General features: G+C 38.4%; 1 long non-coding RNA gene across 1 annotated transcript; it reads left to right on the plus strand.

Annotated features, from left to right (window-relative positions):
- The first annotated feature begins 1,130 nt into the window (after window positions 1-1,130).
- Window positions 1,131-12,091, plus strand: LOC142037582 (uncharacterized). The gene is made up of 4 exons (XR_012652411.1): window positions 1,131-1,146; window positions 8,925-9,100; window positions 9,914-9,976; window positions 11,971-12,091. It is a non-coding gene; the product is annotated as an uncharacterized LOC142037582 (long non-coding RNA).
- Window positions 12,092-15,401: the final 3,310 nt, after the last annotated feature.

A 15,401-nucleotide genomic window follows, 5' to 3' on the forward strand; every position in this document is an offset into this window, starting at 1 on the left:
GTAGTGTTACAATTAGTACTTGTCCCTTTCTTTAGTAGGATGATAGGTGATACATGAGAGACTCTGGAAGACATTTGTAGGCAGGCATTACTGGAAGGTGAGGTGAGATGAGGGCCCTTCTGATCTTAACATTAATTACAAATAAAATCCAGACTTCCTAGTTACACTGAGCTATTAAAGCAGTATACAGTTGTGACTGAAGAACTCCTTTTCCTTAACTTTTTTGCAGTGATTTAGCAAAGATGTATTTTGCATTAGTACTTTATAGTACACCTGTATAAATTATGCTGTTGGGTAGCCAATGTTTTTTAAAACAGCATAGCTGTCAATTGCTTGTGTAATGGCACATTTTGCGATACTATCAGATGACATATAACTTGTTAAATTACATTGAAAAAATATTGGAGAGAATTGCACTATAATTAAATGACAATAATAATGAGACCAATAATAGCTGCTGCCATCAATTATGTAAGACCAAGTGTTTATTGTATATTTTTCCAAAAAGCCTTGCCTATGGACGTATCATTCAAAATCCTGCTGGTGCCTTTAACATTTAGAAAGATGTTAACCTCTGAATTCACATTCAGATGTTTATGCCATGCCCAGAGGAGAACTTCTATATGCAAGAAGTTTGCTAAAGCTCTGTGAGGTTCTTTTAAAGTCATTTTATTAATCACTTAAATATTGTGCATTTTTGTTTGCTCTTTTTGTTTGTTTTATATCTAGGTGATTAACAAGTTGCTTAAAAAATTCAGGCCTGATCAACTGATAAAATTGCATTCACTTCCATGTAAATGTTTTGTTGGCTACTAAATATTATTCAATGTTATTGTCTCTTGGTGAGGGCACAACTCTTCAACATGATCCAATTACTGCAGTTTTCAAACAGCAACACTATTGCTAACGCATATCTTTTCATCTGAAGTATCAACAACTACTTAATCACTACAGCAAATATCTTCTGTTGCATTTTCAACAGACAGTCTGCTTTCAGCTGCATCAGAGCAGCACCCCTAGGCATAGCGTTAGAAATGGACCCCCCATGTATGTGCTGCATGCATGGCCAGGAAGTCATCCTTTGCAAATCTGTGCAAGTCCTGGATTGGATTTCCATTTTCAACAGGAAATGATGTGAAATAAGAGGTAGGAAAAAGAGTTTTATCCTCTTATGATTAAAGGGTAGGAAACAAAGTGTGGGAATGACTGGTAAATTTTCTAAATAGAATAATATTTCTTGTGAAGCCTCACAGAGGCTTATTTGTAAGTTATTACATATTTGTAAATTATTTAGAAAAGGGGTAGATACTAGGGTGGCAAAGCACGTTGTTGGTTCAAGTTTTTCAGGAATATAAAAACAAACTGCATGTAAGGCCCTTCAGGAGGAGTTCATGATACCAAGTGTCTGAGCAATAAAATGCTAAAGGAAAGTTGGTATTGAAAAATATAAAGTGATGTACATGGACTTCAAAACCATTCCTGACTTCACATATAACATGATGATCATTCAGCTGCTTGGCAAACCCATGTGTACAAGCATCCTGAATACTGTGCAGTTTTGATCCCCCAGCTCACTGTCTTGGTTTTGCCTGGGATAGAGTTAACTTTCTTCCTAGTAGCTGCTATAGTGCTACGTTTTGGGTTCAGTATGAGAAGAATGTTGGTAACACACCGATGTTTTCAGTTGTTGCTAAGTAGTGTTTAGACTAAAGTCAAGGATTTTTCAGCTTCTCCTGCCCAGCCAGCAAGAAGGCTGGAGGGGCGCAAGGAGTTGGGAGGAGACACAGCCAGGGCAGCTGACCCAAACTGGCCAAAGGAGTATTCCATACCATGTGATGTCATGCCCAGTATATAAACTGGGGGGAGTGGGGCTGGGAGGGATCACTGCTCAGGAACTAACTGGGTATCAGTCAGTGGGTGGATACAATTGCATTGTGCATCACTTGTCTTGTATATTCCAATCCTTTTATTATTATTGTTGTTGTCATTTTATTATTGTTATTATTACCATTATTAGTTTCTTCCTTTCTGTTCTATTACACTGTTATTATCTCAGCCCACGAGTTTTACTTTTTTTCCCGATTCTGTCCCCCATCCCACTGGGTAGGGGGGTAGTGAGTGAGCGGCTGCATGGTGCTTAGTTGCTGGCTGGGGTTAAACCATGACACTCACCCATCCCCAGTCTCAGGGAAGAACAAAACTACATACAAAGAGGAGAGGAGAGGAGAGGAGAGGAGAGGAGAGGAGAGGAGAGGAGAGGAGAGGAGAGGAGAGGAGAGGAGAGGAGAGGAGAGGAGAGGAGAGGAGAGGAGAAGAGAAGAGAAGAGAAGAGAAGAGAAGAGAAGAGAAGAGAAGAGAAGAGAAGAGAAGAGAAGAGAGAAGAGAAGAAGCAAGGGTGATTTAAGACTTGTGCTGGTGCAACTAGGAATAGATTGGGATTTCTCAGCCTAGGAAGAGATAACTAAGGGGGATGTGGTGGAAATCTTTAAAATCACAAACGGTGTGGAGCATGTTCATGGTTTTCCATAGTGCAACAGCTAAGGGGAACACATGAAATAATCAAATGGGAGTCTAAAGAAAGCCAAAGTACTCTTTTTCCTCTCAGTTTTTACTCACTGCTACAGCATATTGTGGATGTTCACATGGATTCAAAGACATTTGGACAAATTCATAGGCAGTCCATGAAAAGCTATTAAAACACAAAAGTACCACCTCTGGCTCAGACGTCACTGAGTTGCAAGTTGCTCTAAGGTGAGAAAGCACATCAGGAAAGCAATGCCATCAGCTTGCACTGTGTGAACTGGGAGGTACCCACGCAACTTCAGAGAAAGTGCCAAGGGAACATCAGTCAGTTTGACGTCCATTAAACCTATTGATGAGCTTTGTACACATTCTTGTTAGCATCCTCTTGCTGGAGTAGGTAGGAGAGAATAGGTCATTTCTGAACCAGGCCTCAGAAAATTAGCACAAACAGTGTCTGATCTTAAATATTTTCTGGTTTGAAGAAGGTAAAATTGTACTAACCAAAAAAAAACATCAATGGGTGCAGCAGCTGCAGAGCTTCTCTGTTGTCCTTGCTCTGCACTGTCCCCATTGCACAACTTACCAAGGCTGGTTTCTATGTCAGTAAGAGCAGCAGGACAGGAGGGTTGGATATATTCTAAGTCAAGTTCTCTGAAATGTAAGAAGCCATAAAATTTCAGAGTGAGAATTAAGAGACAAAAAACTAATTCTAAAGCTTAAAATAAAAAAAAGGTTAGATAGGCTAACTGGAAAAATAGGATAAAATATTATGAGCAAATTTCTTCCATAGTGGTGCTGTGCTTGAGCTTGTAGTATGATGATAGTGTGACGGGAAAGAGTTAACTGATAGACTTGCAGAATACATTTTCAGAGGAATAAATGATAATGTAAAGGTAAGGTGCTGCTTCTTTAGAGCTGTGGAAGTGGCAATAAAATGGCAGATGAAACTCAGTGTTGATCAGTATACAATGATACATGTGAGAAGAAACAGTCCTAACTTTATATATGCAATAAGGTAACTAGCACCGAACAGGCAGCTATTAAAACAGGGAAAATGGTCTTTCTAATGGTAGTGCTTTTTTCAGATAAGAAATGTCCTTAGGTAACATTGTAAATGGAAATAAATTAAAACCTGACTATCCAAATGTTTTGCACTAGTAAAGAGAGAAAAAACAAGTAATTGCGTGTCAGGATGTTCACTCACCAGGTTACACAAGGAGCATGAGTTTATTTTGGAACCTGCTCTCTGCTTATTGTCTCCATCAGACATTACAAATATGCAAAATACTCCGGTTGGTGTTGTTTTTGAAGGATGGTTAAAGCAGATGGATGAACTGGTTTAGGTGAAAATAGAAACTGGTTCTAATCTGGTCCTTTTTTTTTTTAAGTGCTCTCTGTCTGAACTTTTTTTTTCCTGAAGTTTAGTAAAATCTGAGATTCACAGGCTTCTGCATTTCCTGTTTTTGACCAATAGAGGAAACAGAAACACCGAAATACTGTAAGATGTTATTTTTAAAATATTTCCACTCAGCCAACAAGGAACTTCTGGACATCTTGCAAGAAATCTAATCATGTAGACTGTGTAATCCAAAAATGGTTGCACAAGTTTTATCCAGTCTTTCAGGTATTTATAGTCTTACCTAATGAGGATCAAAAATACAGAGCGAGTACTCTATTAGTGTGAAAAGTATTTTGCATGTGCAATTGCAGTTGCCTCTGAAGAGTTTAATTTCCTGATGGGAAATATGCAGTAACCTGAGTTGCAGCTGAGTGTGAAACGCCATGGGAGGAGGTGGGGGCTGAGTTGCCACACGGAATAGGAAGGCTTAGTGGAGGGAATTGTAACTGCAGCTAAGGGCACTCACTGCTTTCTGTTGGTTGGCCGGGAGAATCGGAGATGGGCATGGGATGGATGAATGATACGTGGAGCCTCAGTAAGACCATCGAGAAATGGGCAGGTAGGAGCTAGAGAAACCAACAGCAGCAGTTCAGAGGTTGAGGTGGTGTGGTGAGCAGAGTGCAACGCAATATATGCATGGGACAGCAAGTCCATACGTGTTGTTTAGAAGAAAGCAGAAGACACAGGGGGCTGAGGAAAGTGAGGTATGTAGAAAAGACGATTAGATCAGGAGTTTTCGACACCAATGACAATGTTGCAACATTTTCAAGGAGTGTCACTGTACAAAAGTGTGCCATGACGTGGACGATAGTCAGGCAATGATCCTACAGTGAATGAATTGTCAAAAGTAAATGTGATTTACTTTGAAGTGTGATCAAGACAAACAATTCAGAATGGAGATATCCATCTTATAGAAAGAAAGCAATGGACAAAAAAAAAGCAAGCCCCAAGTTTATATTGCAATATATCACTTTCACTTCTTGCTTCTCAAGCATGTTCTGCTCCCCTCCTTCCTGGAACTGGCTATTAAGAGTTACCCAAGGAGGGGCAAACAGCTAAAGAAGAGATGCTTATTACAGAAAAGCCAGTGCACAACTCAGTGAGAGGTAGCTGGTATGTGAGGGCTTATATTAATTTACAGCATGGCACTTAACTGCCTGGGTATTTTGTGATTTATCCTTTAATATAAACGTCATCATGTCTTGATTCTGGTTATATAAATGTTAGTCTAAAGCAAGATAAGGAACTGTTCAGATATGTTTAACATTTTAAAGGTGGGTTTGGTTCATGTGATTGATAAAACAAGTGTTTCCTATGTTGTGAAATACCATTATATGTTTTAGACAACTTTTTATGGGGCTGTATATGGAAATCTTTTCTGAAATAGCATGAAGGCTTCTTTTTTTTAATGACACTAGTAAAACACGAGAAACTGAAAACACTCTAAAACCCAGAACATTTCATATCATTCACCACAAGAAATTTTTATGCCTTTTTAGCATGTTCTAGAACAAAAATGTACCTCTGTCAGCTCTAATTATCATGGATTTTGAAAAAAATCCATTTTAGGATGAATCTGTATAAGCACACTATACTGTCCCTCAGCCAGATATATAATGAATAGGAAGGGGGAAAAGGAGGAATTGGTTCTTTGTTAGTTGTGTTTAAATAAAAATAAGAGAACTTGAAAGTTCTGTGGGCTCCCTAAAACATGAGTAGTAATACAAGTAGCAGTAGGAACTCACCAAACCCCTTACAAAAAGAAGTCCCCTTCCCCTGCCATTACTCTGGGAAGCACATCCTTGGCTCCCTCCGCAGCCCTGCCTAAGAGGCAGACACCTTCCCCTCTTGAATCACAGGCTATCTGAGATCTTTTCTTTTTAGAGCCACTTACTTTATTTTCTGCTGCATCTGAACTGCCTTTCATTTCCAGGAAGTCTTTGCAGATATCTTGAGTCTGTCAGATTATCACAGAGCTCATCCTTATTAGTTCTTCATCAGATGATATCTTCCCCTATACATAGATATCAGTCCTTAATCATGTGTGTGTATTTTGCCATCAGCACAGCAGCACACTCTTCATGAATGGCATTGTAAAAACAAGTAATTCTTAGTTGAGGTATGACAGACTGTTTGAATCCTGAAAAATTATCTGGAAATTACAAACTGTTAGATCTAGATATTGTCCTTCCCACTATCCATTTCATTGCTCATACAAGCTACTTCCAAACTATTTGAATTGGTGGGACGGCCACAGAATATGCCCTGTGTCAAAACTGCAGGCTCCACATGTCAAACAACTGTTGCCTTCAGAGGTGCCCCTGTTAAACAGTATGGCTGTGTTCAGTGGAGATTTCTAAACACCATTAAACACCATGCAGTTGTTTTGAACAGTAAAGTGAGTTAGAGTTTCTCTCCAGTGTTTGTTAAATTTTATGTCAGTTCAAAAGCTTTTCTACAGGTTTTTTGATGAGTTGTGCTCTCTGCAAAGGAAAATTTTGAAAAATTCATTATTTATGTTGCTAATAATGAAATTAAGTACTACATACAAATAAGAGTCATAATTGTAATTCCTGTAATAACAAGGCTACAGATCTTTAATAAGTAGAAGCACAAACATTTTAGTCTTTTCTTGTTGTTTGTTTAAAATAAAGATTTTAAACAAGGAAGTAGTTATTGAAAGCAAAATACTTTGGGAGAACTTTTGGAAGGGATGACAAATGTAGGAAGACATTAAGGGTATGACAAATTATGAGTCATACTTATGTTTTTACTACCTAATAAAATGGTATTACAAAGTTCCTCCAAGTTTTCAAAATGGTCTCTGAAGTTACAGGGTCTACAGAGGCCCTGTCACAAGGAAGAGGTGTTTTGAGCAGGTGAAAAGGAGAGGGAGATATGATGAGGCAAAACAGAACTATTACCAGTGAGTATGAAAGCAATTAGCCATCTATCAGTATGTAAATAGACTATCCCTATGTATCAAATAACCATGTCACTAATTGTTATTTGCTTTTGTGCTCAAAGTAGAAGTGGGTAATGACTCTGAACAGCATTTCAGGCACCCACTGCATGCACAGAGGTAATACTAAAGAGAAAGGAGGCAATGGCAGTGGGTAGTCAGTAGGGTACTATGTGGACAATACGATGAAATTAGGACAGAGAATTAAGAAGGGTTTGATAGGCCTCTGCCAGCAAGGACTGGAACAACTTGAATTTCATATGGGGGAGGAGGGCTTTGGTGAAGAGATGTAAAACAAAGTCTCCAAACTGTGAGAAGGGTTTGCCCTGTGAGAATTGTCTTGTGTGATGCAGAAGAAGTGATCTGAATGTCAGGGGGACCAAAGAGGAGGAGGCTGTGGTGGGTGGCAAAGCAGGTGGTGGTTCAGAGTTTTCGATGTGAGGTTTGGTCAGAAATTAGAGAGATATTAGATATGGTCTGGAGACAAATGTGGCAGAATTGTAACACAGCTTGGATGCGTGACTGGAGAAGAAGTCAAAGATGATCCTCAAACTGTAAGTCTCAATGTCAGTGAAAATGGTGGCACAGATAATGTGGAAGAGATCAAAAATGTTTAAGCAAAGATGAGGGGCTTGTTTTTTGTTGGAGCCAGGCTAAGATGCAGGATTGTGTGGATGGAGATAAGACAGGATGGCACCTAGCAGAGATAAATTTCTGAGCTATTGCTCCTGAAGTGGGATTTATTACACAGGTGGCTGAGGGAAAAAGATCATGCTAAAGAAAGACATAAGGAACGAACTAATGAATCATAATGCTATAAAAGCAAAGAGAGATGTGACTTTGTGATGGGGAGAATGTCTGAAGCTCTGCAAGGATACGTGGAGGGCAGTGATGAGAAAAACTCAGCAGAGAGTTTGTTGAAAACAGTTCTGTGAGATTAAACAGATTGTAAACAGCTGAATATTGGATCACAGGGGATGACTTAAAGCAGAAATTGATGCAGTAGTTTGATGCAGTAGTTTAATGCATTTTGATAAATTTTGTCAAGCAGAGGAAACATGAACTTATAGTTGGGGATTACATTTAAGAGATAGGTCTATGGACAGGAAGTATACAATGGAAAGTCAACAGAAGGCTGGGGGAAGGAAGGAGGAAGCAAGCATGGCTAAGAAGTGGCAGGAGACAACATGAGCAGAAGACATCCAGAGGTAGAAAAGAAGAAAGAAAAAGGAAAAGTACAAAACCAGAGTTGCATTGTGAGGAATTTGCCAAGATTTTAGCTATTGGTTTCACCCTGTACCAGAGTGAAAACCTCCATCTGTTGAAATCCCTGGGACAGGAAGACCTAGCATCCTTTCCAAATCAGCAGAACTTTCCTGATTCAGAAGATAACAATGGTGTTTTATATAAGTGGATATATTTCACTGTTGCCTTCACTGTTACTTCAAGTAAGGCTTCCTGACAGCATTTTCTCCAGAAATCAATGTGTTCCCATAAAAAGTTTCATAGAACAGTTTTTTCTAAAGGAAAGTAAAAAACCCAGCCAGTGTTAGAAGTAGAAAAACCTTCCCATCAGGAATGGACACACATGCTAAATGCAAAAGCTGGGATACTTCTAAAACCTCACATCTTCTAAAAATACATTGAGCTGCAAGGCACAAAATCTGGAATCCACAGATTTTTCATCCTTGGTTCACATATTCAGAAAGGTAACACTATTTCACTGGCTGTCAGCTGCAACTGAGAAGCATCACATTTTTAATGCCACTGCCTGCCACCCAAGGCATTAAGAGAGTAAGTGGAGAAGAATAGCATATTCAGCTGAAATTGTAGGAAGGACTACAGGCAAAATGTAATGAGATGATCAGTGAATGCAAATGAACCTTCTTACTTGAGAAGGTGATAGAATGACTTCTTTGAATAGTACAAAAAATTCACATAGGTTTTTAGGCCAATAGATAAGAGCATATTGTTAATTTTAAAAGACAAATTACTTGAATAATTATCCTCCTCTTTAAACATTTTCTTAATTATTCTCAGGCATATCTTCAGTTTTAAAGCAGAAAGTGAAGTGTAAGACTGACAAACTAGAACATTTTAAAACGTTGGAGGTATCCAAATCAGAGCTGCTGATAATTGGACTTAATCTGCAGGACTGGTATCTAGGAAAACTCCCATTAACTTTCCAGGTAGAAAAATAAAGACTAAAGAATCAGGTATGTATTAATTATTTAAAGCTTAGAGTTTTGTACTGAAGAATCAGCTAGTTGGGAGTGTGCATGTATGTATAAATATACAGATAGGTAGAATTAAAATGCTTTTTTTTACTATCCTAACTGTAGCCATTTCTGTCACTGGTGACCAGTAGGTTTGCTTTTTACCGTACATCAGTGATACCAGTTGTTAGCTGTCTTTGACAGTGGGTTGAAATGCACCAACATGGCATATATACTGGGGTTGGGTGGCATTGAGCAGAATAGCTTTGCCATGCAATGATACGCTTGAGCTTTGACAGAGTACTATCCCAGTGTCAATCATCCTGTCTTTGCCAATCAAATGCACATCCTTCTAGAGGCGCCTGCAGTTGACACTGGCACCCCAAACATAGTGAAAAGTTAATGCAATGACATTTCAAAGATGACACATTGTCAAGGGCCCAGCAAAAATAGCAGAACTAAACCATGTTTAGGAAAAACTAGTGTGTTTTACAGGACACACACATGATGACGACATTCCCAGAGGGGATGGGTTTGGTGCAAACACCCTTGAAAGTCCTTGTTCAAGAAAAGCAGGAGCCAGGAATGGGTAACAGCATAATAAGATCTGGCCAGGAGCCTGAGGTTCTTTGTTTTCCCATCTGTAAAAAACAAATGTCCTTTTGCCAGAGCTCTGGCTAACCTTTGCCAGAGAAAAGAGCAGGAGCTAGAATGACAAAGCCTATGGAGTCTGCAAAGCCCTCTATTTAATTACAGGGATTTGCAGAGCAGCTTATGACTATAAAATGTTTAACAACTTATTTTTCTTCTTAGGTAAAGATGTGTGGCACCCCCACCCATTTTCAAAAGGAATAATTGACAATTAAAATAATTCAGGTAAGGGGAAATCTGCATATTTAGAAAGTCATATTCCAGTATGTGTCCCTGGCACAAATACATGCTATGTACATATTTTAGAATTCCATTTCAATTGCTCCCTCCCTATCTCTATAAACTTTCCATTTGTTTCCATTCTTCCTCCAGCCTGCTTGTTTTTCACCTGTCTTATGTAGAAGGCCCCCTCTCCTGGCACCTTCTTCTAATCTCACCTCAGTGAAATATAATGTGAACATTCATATTTGACTCATTAGTGTGAAAAGCAAGCATGTTAGAAATGAGGTCAAATTATTTTCTTTATCCCTGACCATCAACAAAAGACCAGCTGGAGCAGGCACTCTTTTTTATCATGATACTTCCCATTGACTACAATTAAGCTCTCCTGACTTACTCCAGTAACAAATCAAGCTTAGTACATCCTATTTATTTATTTGTTATTTCTATGTTTATACGTTTGTTCATTTATTTATTTGCTGGAACTTGAATGCTGTTGGAAGAAATAGTAAAGTGCATAAACAATCACTGGGCCTAATGGTAGAAGAGGATGCTATTTCAGAATAATTTGGGAGGTGAATTAGAAAACAAAATGTTCAATGATAAAGGCAAATAAATTTAAAAAAGAGAGCAAGGTCAGAAGTGCTGCAAGCCAATGTCATTGAGACAATGAGAGGGACTCGATGGCTACTGTCTCTGGGCCTGAGTTTCTTTTCATTGACATCAGTAGTAAAACTTTCATTGACCTCAATAAGAGTAAGACTAGGGTCTATATAAGCTCTTAATGTTGTCTCCTGCAAAGCTAAGTGCCACAGACTGGCCTTGCATTATGCACGGATCATCAGCTACTTATTTCTCCTATAAATGTACTTTTAAAAATGAAAATATTATGAAATATAATTTCCATTCTAATGAGTAGTTTTGCTTTAAGAATTAGAGATATGTCAACATAGCACATTTCTATAGCTGGGTGATGCATATTCTTACCAGAGGGTTATTTTAAAGTGGTGGCAGGTTTTGAGATGTGTGTGGGATAGTGTCCCTTGACAACCGTAGATGGCATAAGCATGCTTAGAGTCCTACTGGTAAGACAAGTGAGGAAACTCTTATTTCCCAATCTTGTTCCAGGGCCTGTGGGACCGCAAAGCATTGGCAGTTAGCAGTCTTGTGCAAATCCATGTCTTTGACAGAAATATTGATGTGGTAGGTGACAAGGAACTGTAAGGTAGGTTGCAGTTGAGTAGCACTTTCAAGGAAAATATTAGCACACAAATATCCAACATCTAAACAGGTAGATGTCTATCTCCAAAAAAAGCAGGGTGTTTTATCTAAAATCAAGCCAGCTGTCAGATCCAAGCATGGGAGATCTAGTGGTATCCTTGGACCTATTTAAGTTGAAGAATTTGGAAATGATGCTGTAGTCTAAAGCATAAATTGATTGCTCTCTTCTCTTGCTTGCTTATAGACTGAGAGATCTACACAATTAAATTATCATTCCACAGGAGAAGACTTTCAGAAGACGATTCATAATCTTTATAGTCAATTAAAGTTTCACATAGTTTCAGGTTGAAGGCTGTACACTAGCAGTAAATGTTTTCTCTCGGAATCACTGAATGTTTCTATAACTCAGCTTAAGATAACTGAGGTCTTAAACCATTTCTTCTATTATGTTTGTCTTTGTCTACTCTGAAATAGTCATGAGAGTTTGCTAAAGAAGAAGTTGTCTAGTTTTGTGCTTGTTGTGTGCAAAAACACCTACAACTTACCATTTATTTCTTGGAGGGAAATTCTTCTAGCTGCTGGACAGTTCTTCAAGGCAAGACACATGACTGGAAGAGCAATAAGCCCTTGCAGGACTAGTCAATCAAATACTGAAGTCTGTGAAAGGCAAAATCAACAAAATAAATAAAAGCTGTAAAAATAAGTTTATTGCTGCTCTACTCAGTAATGGAAAGAGCAAAGGTTACCATGTAATTATAGCTTTATGTTCCTTTTAACAGGGCTCTTGCAGTCAGTTACAGTCTTCTGTACTTGTTCTCGGATGTGCTTACAAAATCTACGTGTCTTCTGGACCTGCATTGCAAGCACCAGAATCATCTCCATATGAAGGAGTCATGAATGTTTGTGCCATGTAGAATTATTTTTCCTGGGGCTGCTTATTCAGAACAGAATTTTAATTATTAACTGTAAAAACTGTTATTAAAGGAATGTGTACCTTATGTGTCAGGACTTGGAACTGTGTAAGCTTCTCTTAAAGGGTTGTGAAGCAGTTGTAGGCTGCCTGAGAAGACTCTTTGGAGCTTACCAGGCCCTGAAATACTTGGAAGAATAACTTGTCAATGGCTGAAAAACTGGGTACTTATGCATGCTCAGTCTTCCAGATGGTAGTCTATAGACAGACCCTTTAGTGTGCTTTGTTTATGCAGTGTTTTGGTTTGTGGCATATATGGAATCTTTTGGCTTAGCAATGAATTTTAGCTCTGAGCCCCACTGCATGGAGGAGAACACAACTGCTTTTATTAATACAAATTGTGCAGTTGGACAAATGTAATGGCATAAAAATAGCATGCTGCTAACTTGCTTTTCAAAAGAAACTTGAAAGAGTCTGTATACAATGTGAATATTACATTGTACAAGCTTTTCCTTTGAAGAGATGAAAAAATATTGTTATGCTTAGTATTTTCATCTGTCTATTAACCATTCCAAATATAGTCCTTGTTAAATATATGGGATTGCGAGCTTTTTACACGAGGATTTTCTTTTAAAATTGCTCAGGCACATAAAAGGTTACCTTATTCTCAGACTAGAAGTCAGCTAACTCAGAACATGTCTTTGCATTAGTTTTAATGAATATTATTTTCAACAGCCTGCATAACAATTATTTTCCATGTATACAAAGAAAATGTATGCATATTAAAGACACTACCTTAGAGGGATGTAGCATGCAAAATGCATTGCAAGGTCAAATCCAGCCCAAACTTCATTTTTCCTTTTCATTAATATTTTTAGAAGGAGTCTTCAAACTTGTAGGTGGTGACTCAATGGGATTTGATATGAAGATGTGACACCTCATCTTAAATTCCTTAACCACATTTCTTAAGTTGACAGGAATGTCAGGAAGTGTGCCTGATAAGGCTTGCTGTCCTCTCCAAGCTGACTAATCATACATGAAGTCTTGGCAAGAGATAACCAGGTTACAGTAGAGCCAAAATGACATCACATCAACTCAATTTCATATCCTGTAGACACCAGTGCCTATCACCACTCCAGGTTGCTAACATCCTTGACACACAAATGGTATTTTCAGTCTCCAATGTCCCCCTTTTACCCTGTGTCTGTCACTCTGGGGTAAATCAGGAACAAATTTGTCGCTAAATGTAAAGAACCATTAACTCATGGGCACTTTGTCATCTGAAGCATAATTTTCTGTGCACAGCTCGCCAATCCCTGAACTCTAGCTATTTGCATAACAGTTTGCTATATGAATTTATGACGGAGGATAGTGCTGAACTTGTTAACATTCCATGTGAATCTCAGCACAGAAAATGGACTGGTGCTTTAAATCTTGGAGAGTTGTTCACATCAATAATGAATTTCAAATAATTTATTCACTTCAAGTGTAAGTGGTTGGCATACAGTCCTTACAGCTGGTTTGTTGAGATAATTGATTTCCATATAGTTTAAAGATGGGGAAAAGAAACATATGACAACTACGGCGGGTTTCGAGGCAATTGTGAATGCCATATCAGTTTAATTATAGCTCCATCTTTAGCTGACATGGGTTCTGTCCTATTGGAATTAAAATATCCCAGCAACTTGAAATGTAACAGTGATGAATTTTTTATGTTCTTCTACCTACCTTGTATGCTAGCTTAGGGCACTGTTACAAGTACACTTCTGGCTTTTTTCAGTGGATAGTTAACATGACATGCAAGACTGGTCTGCATGACACAGATAACTCAAGGGAATAGCAACAAAGTAAATGAGATGCATTAGTATCTGGATGTGAACTGGGGGATATAAGTTCTCAGAACTTCTTGTTTAATTTATAGAATTGGGGTTTTTTTTCCCCTGTGCATAAGATTTCAAAATGGTAATCATATTCAGGAAATGGGATGTTCCCACTTCAGGTACTAATATCAATATGTAAAAGATAATCATTAACCAGATGTACTACTCAGCAGTGCCTATGATATGTAAACAAGCTAACTGAGGTGATAAAAGAAGCTTTTACTTAGAATTTAGTTATATTGACCACAGAGACACTGGGAAAACTGGGAGGTTGGTTGTTTTGGGGTTTTTTTCATTGACCACTGCATGCACAAAGCAAGGGCTTAGTGAAACAAACAGTGTAATAAAAATTTGCATTGCAGCTAACACCACAGTGTATGAAACACCCCCATTGTATGAGGTCCAAGCCAGCTGCTCCTGCATGTAACCATTTAAAAGGAGACAGACTTCACCTCCACATTTTCACATGTAGGACATACAGAATGAGCAGAGAACCAGGACCACTGGAAACCCCAAATTTCACTCCATTTTTTTCTTTCCAATAAAAATTACATCACATAAATTGTAAATAGAAGAGACTTAATTGCTTCTTATACCATTCTTAGTCCATTCCTAAGTTTCACAGTGTAGAAAAAGAAGTAACAGATGGCCTGTCCAGTAAACATTCATGCAGTCAGGGGCCTGATTCCCTACTGTGTTGTTTCTGCTTCACTTGATGTAACTTCCCTGATTCCAATCAGAGTTCTAGACTTAAGTTCCAGTATTAAATTAAAGTAATTCCTGTGGAATGAGGCCACAGTTTTGTTTCAGGTTAAAAGAAAATTTCTGAGTATACCTCAAATATCCTTCCAGCATCTGAATAAATGGGAATAAATAAGAATGGACCCTTCTCTGACATAAATTATAAACTGTAATGATGAAATAAGGGCTTCAGTGGTCTAGCTTGATATAGACAGGACAACATTCCTTGCCATTAACTCTTTTTTTTAATAAATATATACAAAGTCTTCTTTTGACATTGCTCAAGAACAGAAGGTTCCCCGGTATTGTGATTCCTATCGTCCAAGATTTCTTAGGGAGTAACTGTTGCTGATCCACCAATTTGGGGTAAAAATACTTGGTAAAAAATATTCAGTAAACTCCACAATGGTCAACACTTCACAAGAGAGAGGCAGAGGAAGGATAGGGTAGAGGCTTGATCTTAGCAGTGGGTGTAGCTGGTTGGAGCTGATGGCATCAGTAACAAGACCATTAAAAAAAAGGAGGATCTTAAATTCCTAAGAGCTATTTTAGCCATAATAGGTTATACTCAGGCTTTGTGCCAGTTCAGTTTGAGGAAAACACTGAGTTAAACATTGCTTACAAGGAACCAAAGCCTAAGGCTTCTGGTATTGACTTCCAGCTCCAATTCCACAATGCA

This window comes from Buteo buteo, chromosome 12 (genome assembly GCF_964188355.1).
Source record: "Buteo buteo chromosome 12, bButBut1.hap1.1, whole genome shotgun sequence".
In the NCBI taxonomy this organism is placed as follows: domain Eukaryota; kingdom Metazoa; phylum Chordata; class Aves; order Accipitriformes; family Accipitridae; genus Buteo; species Buteo buteo.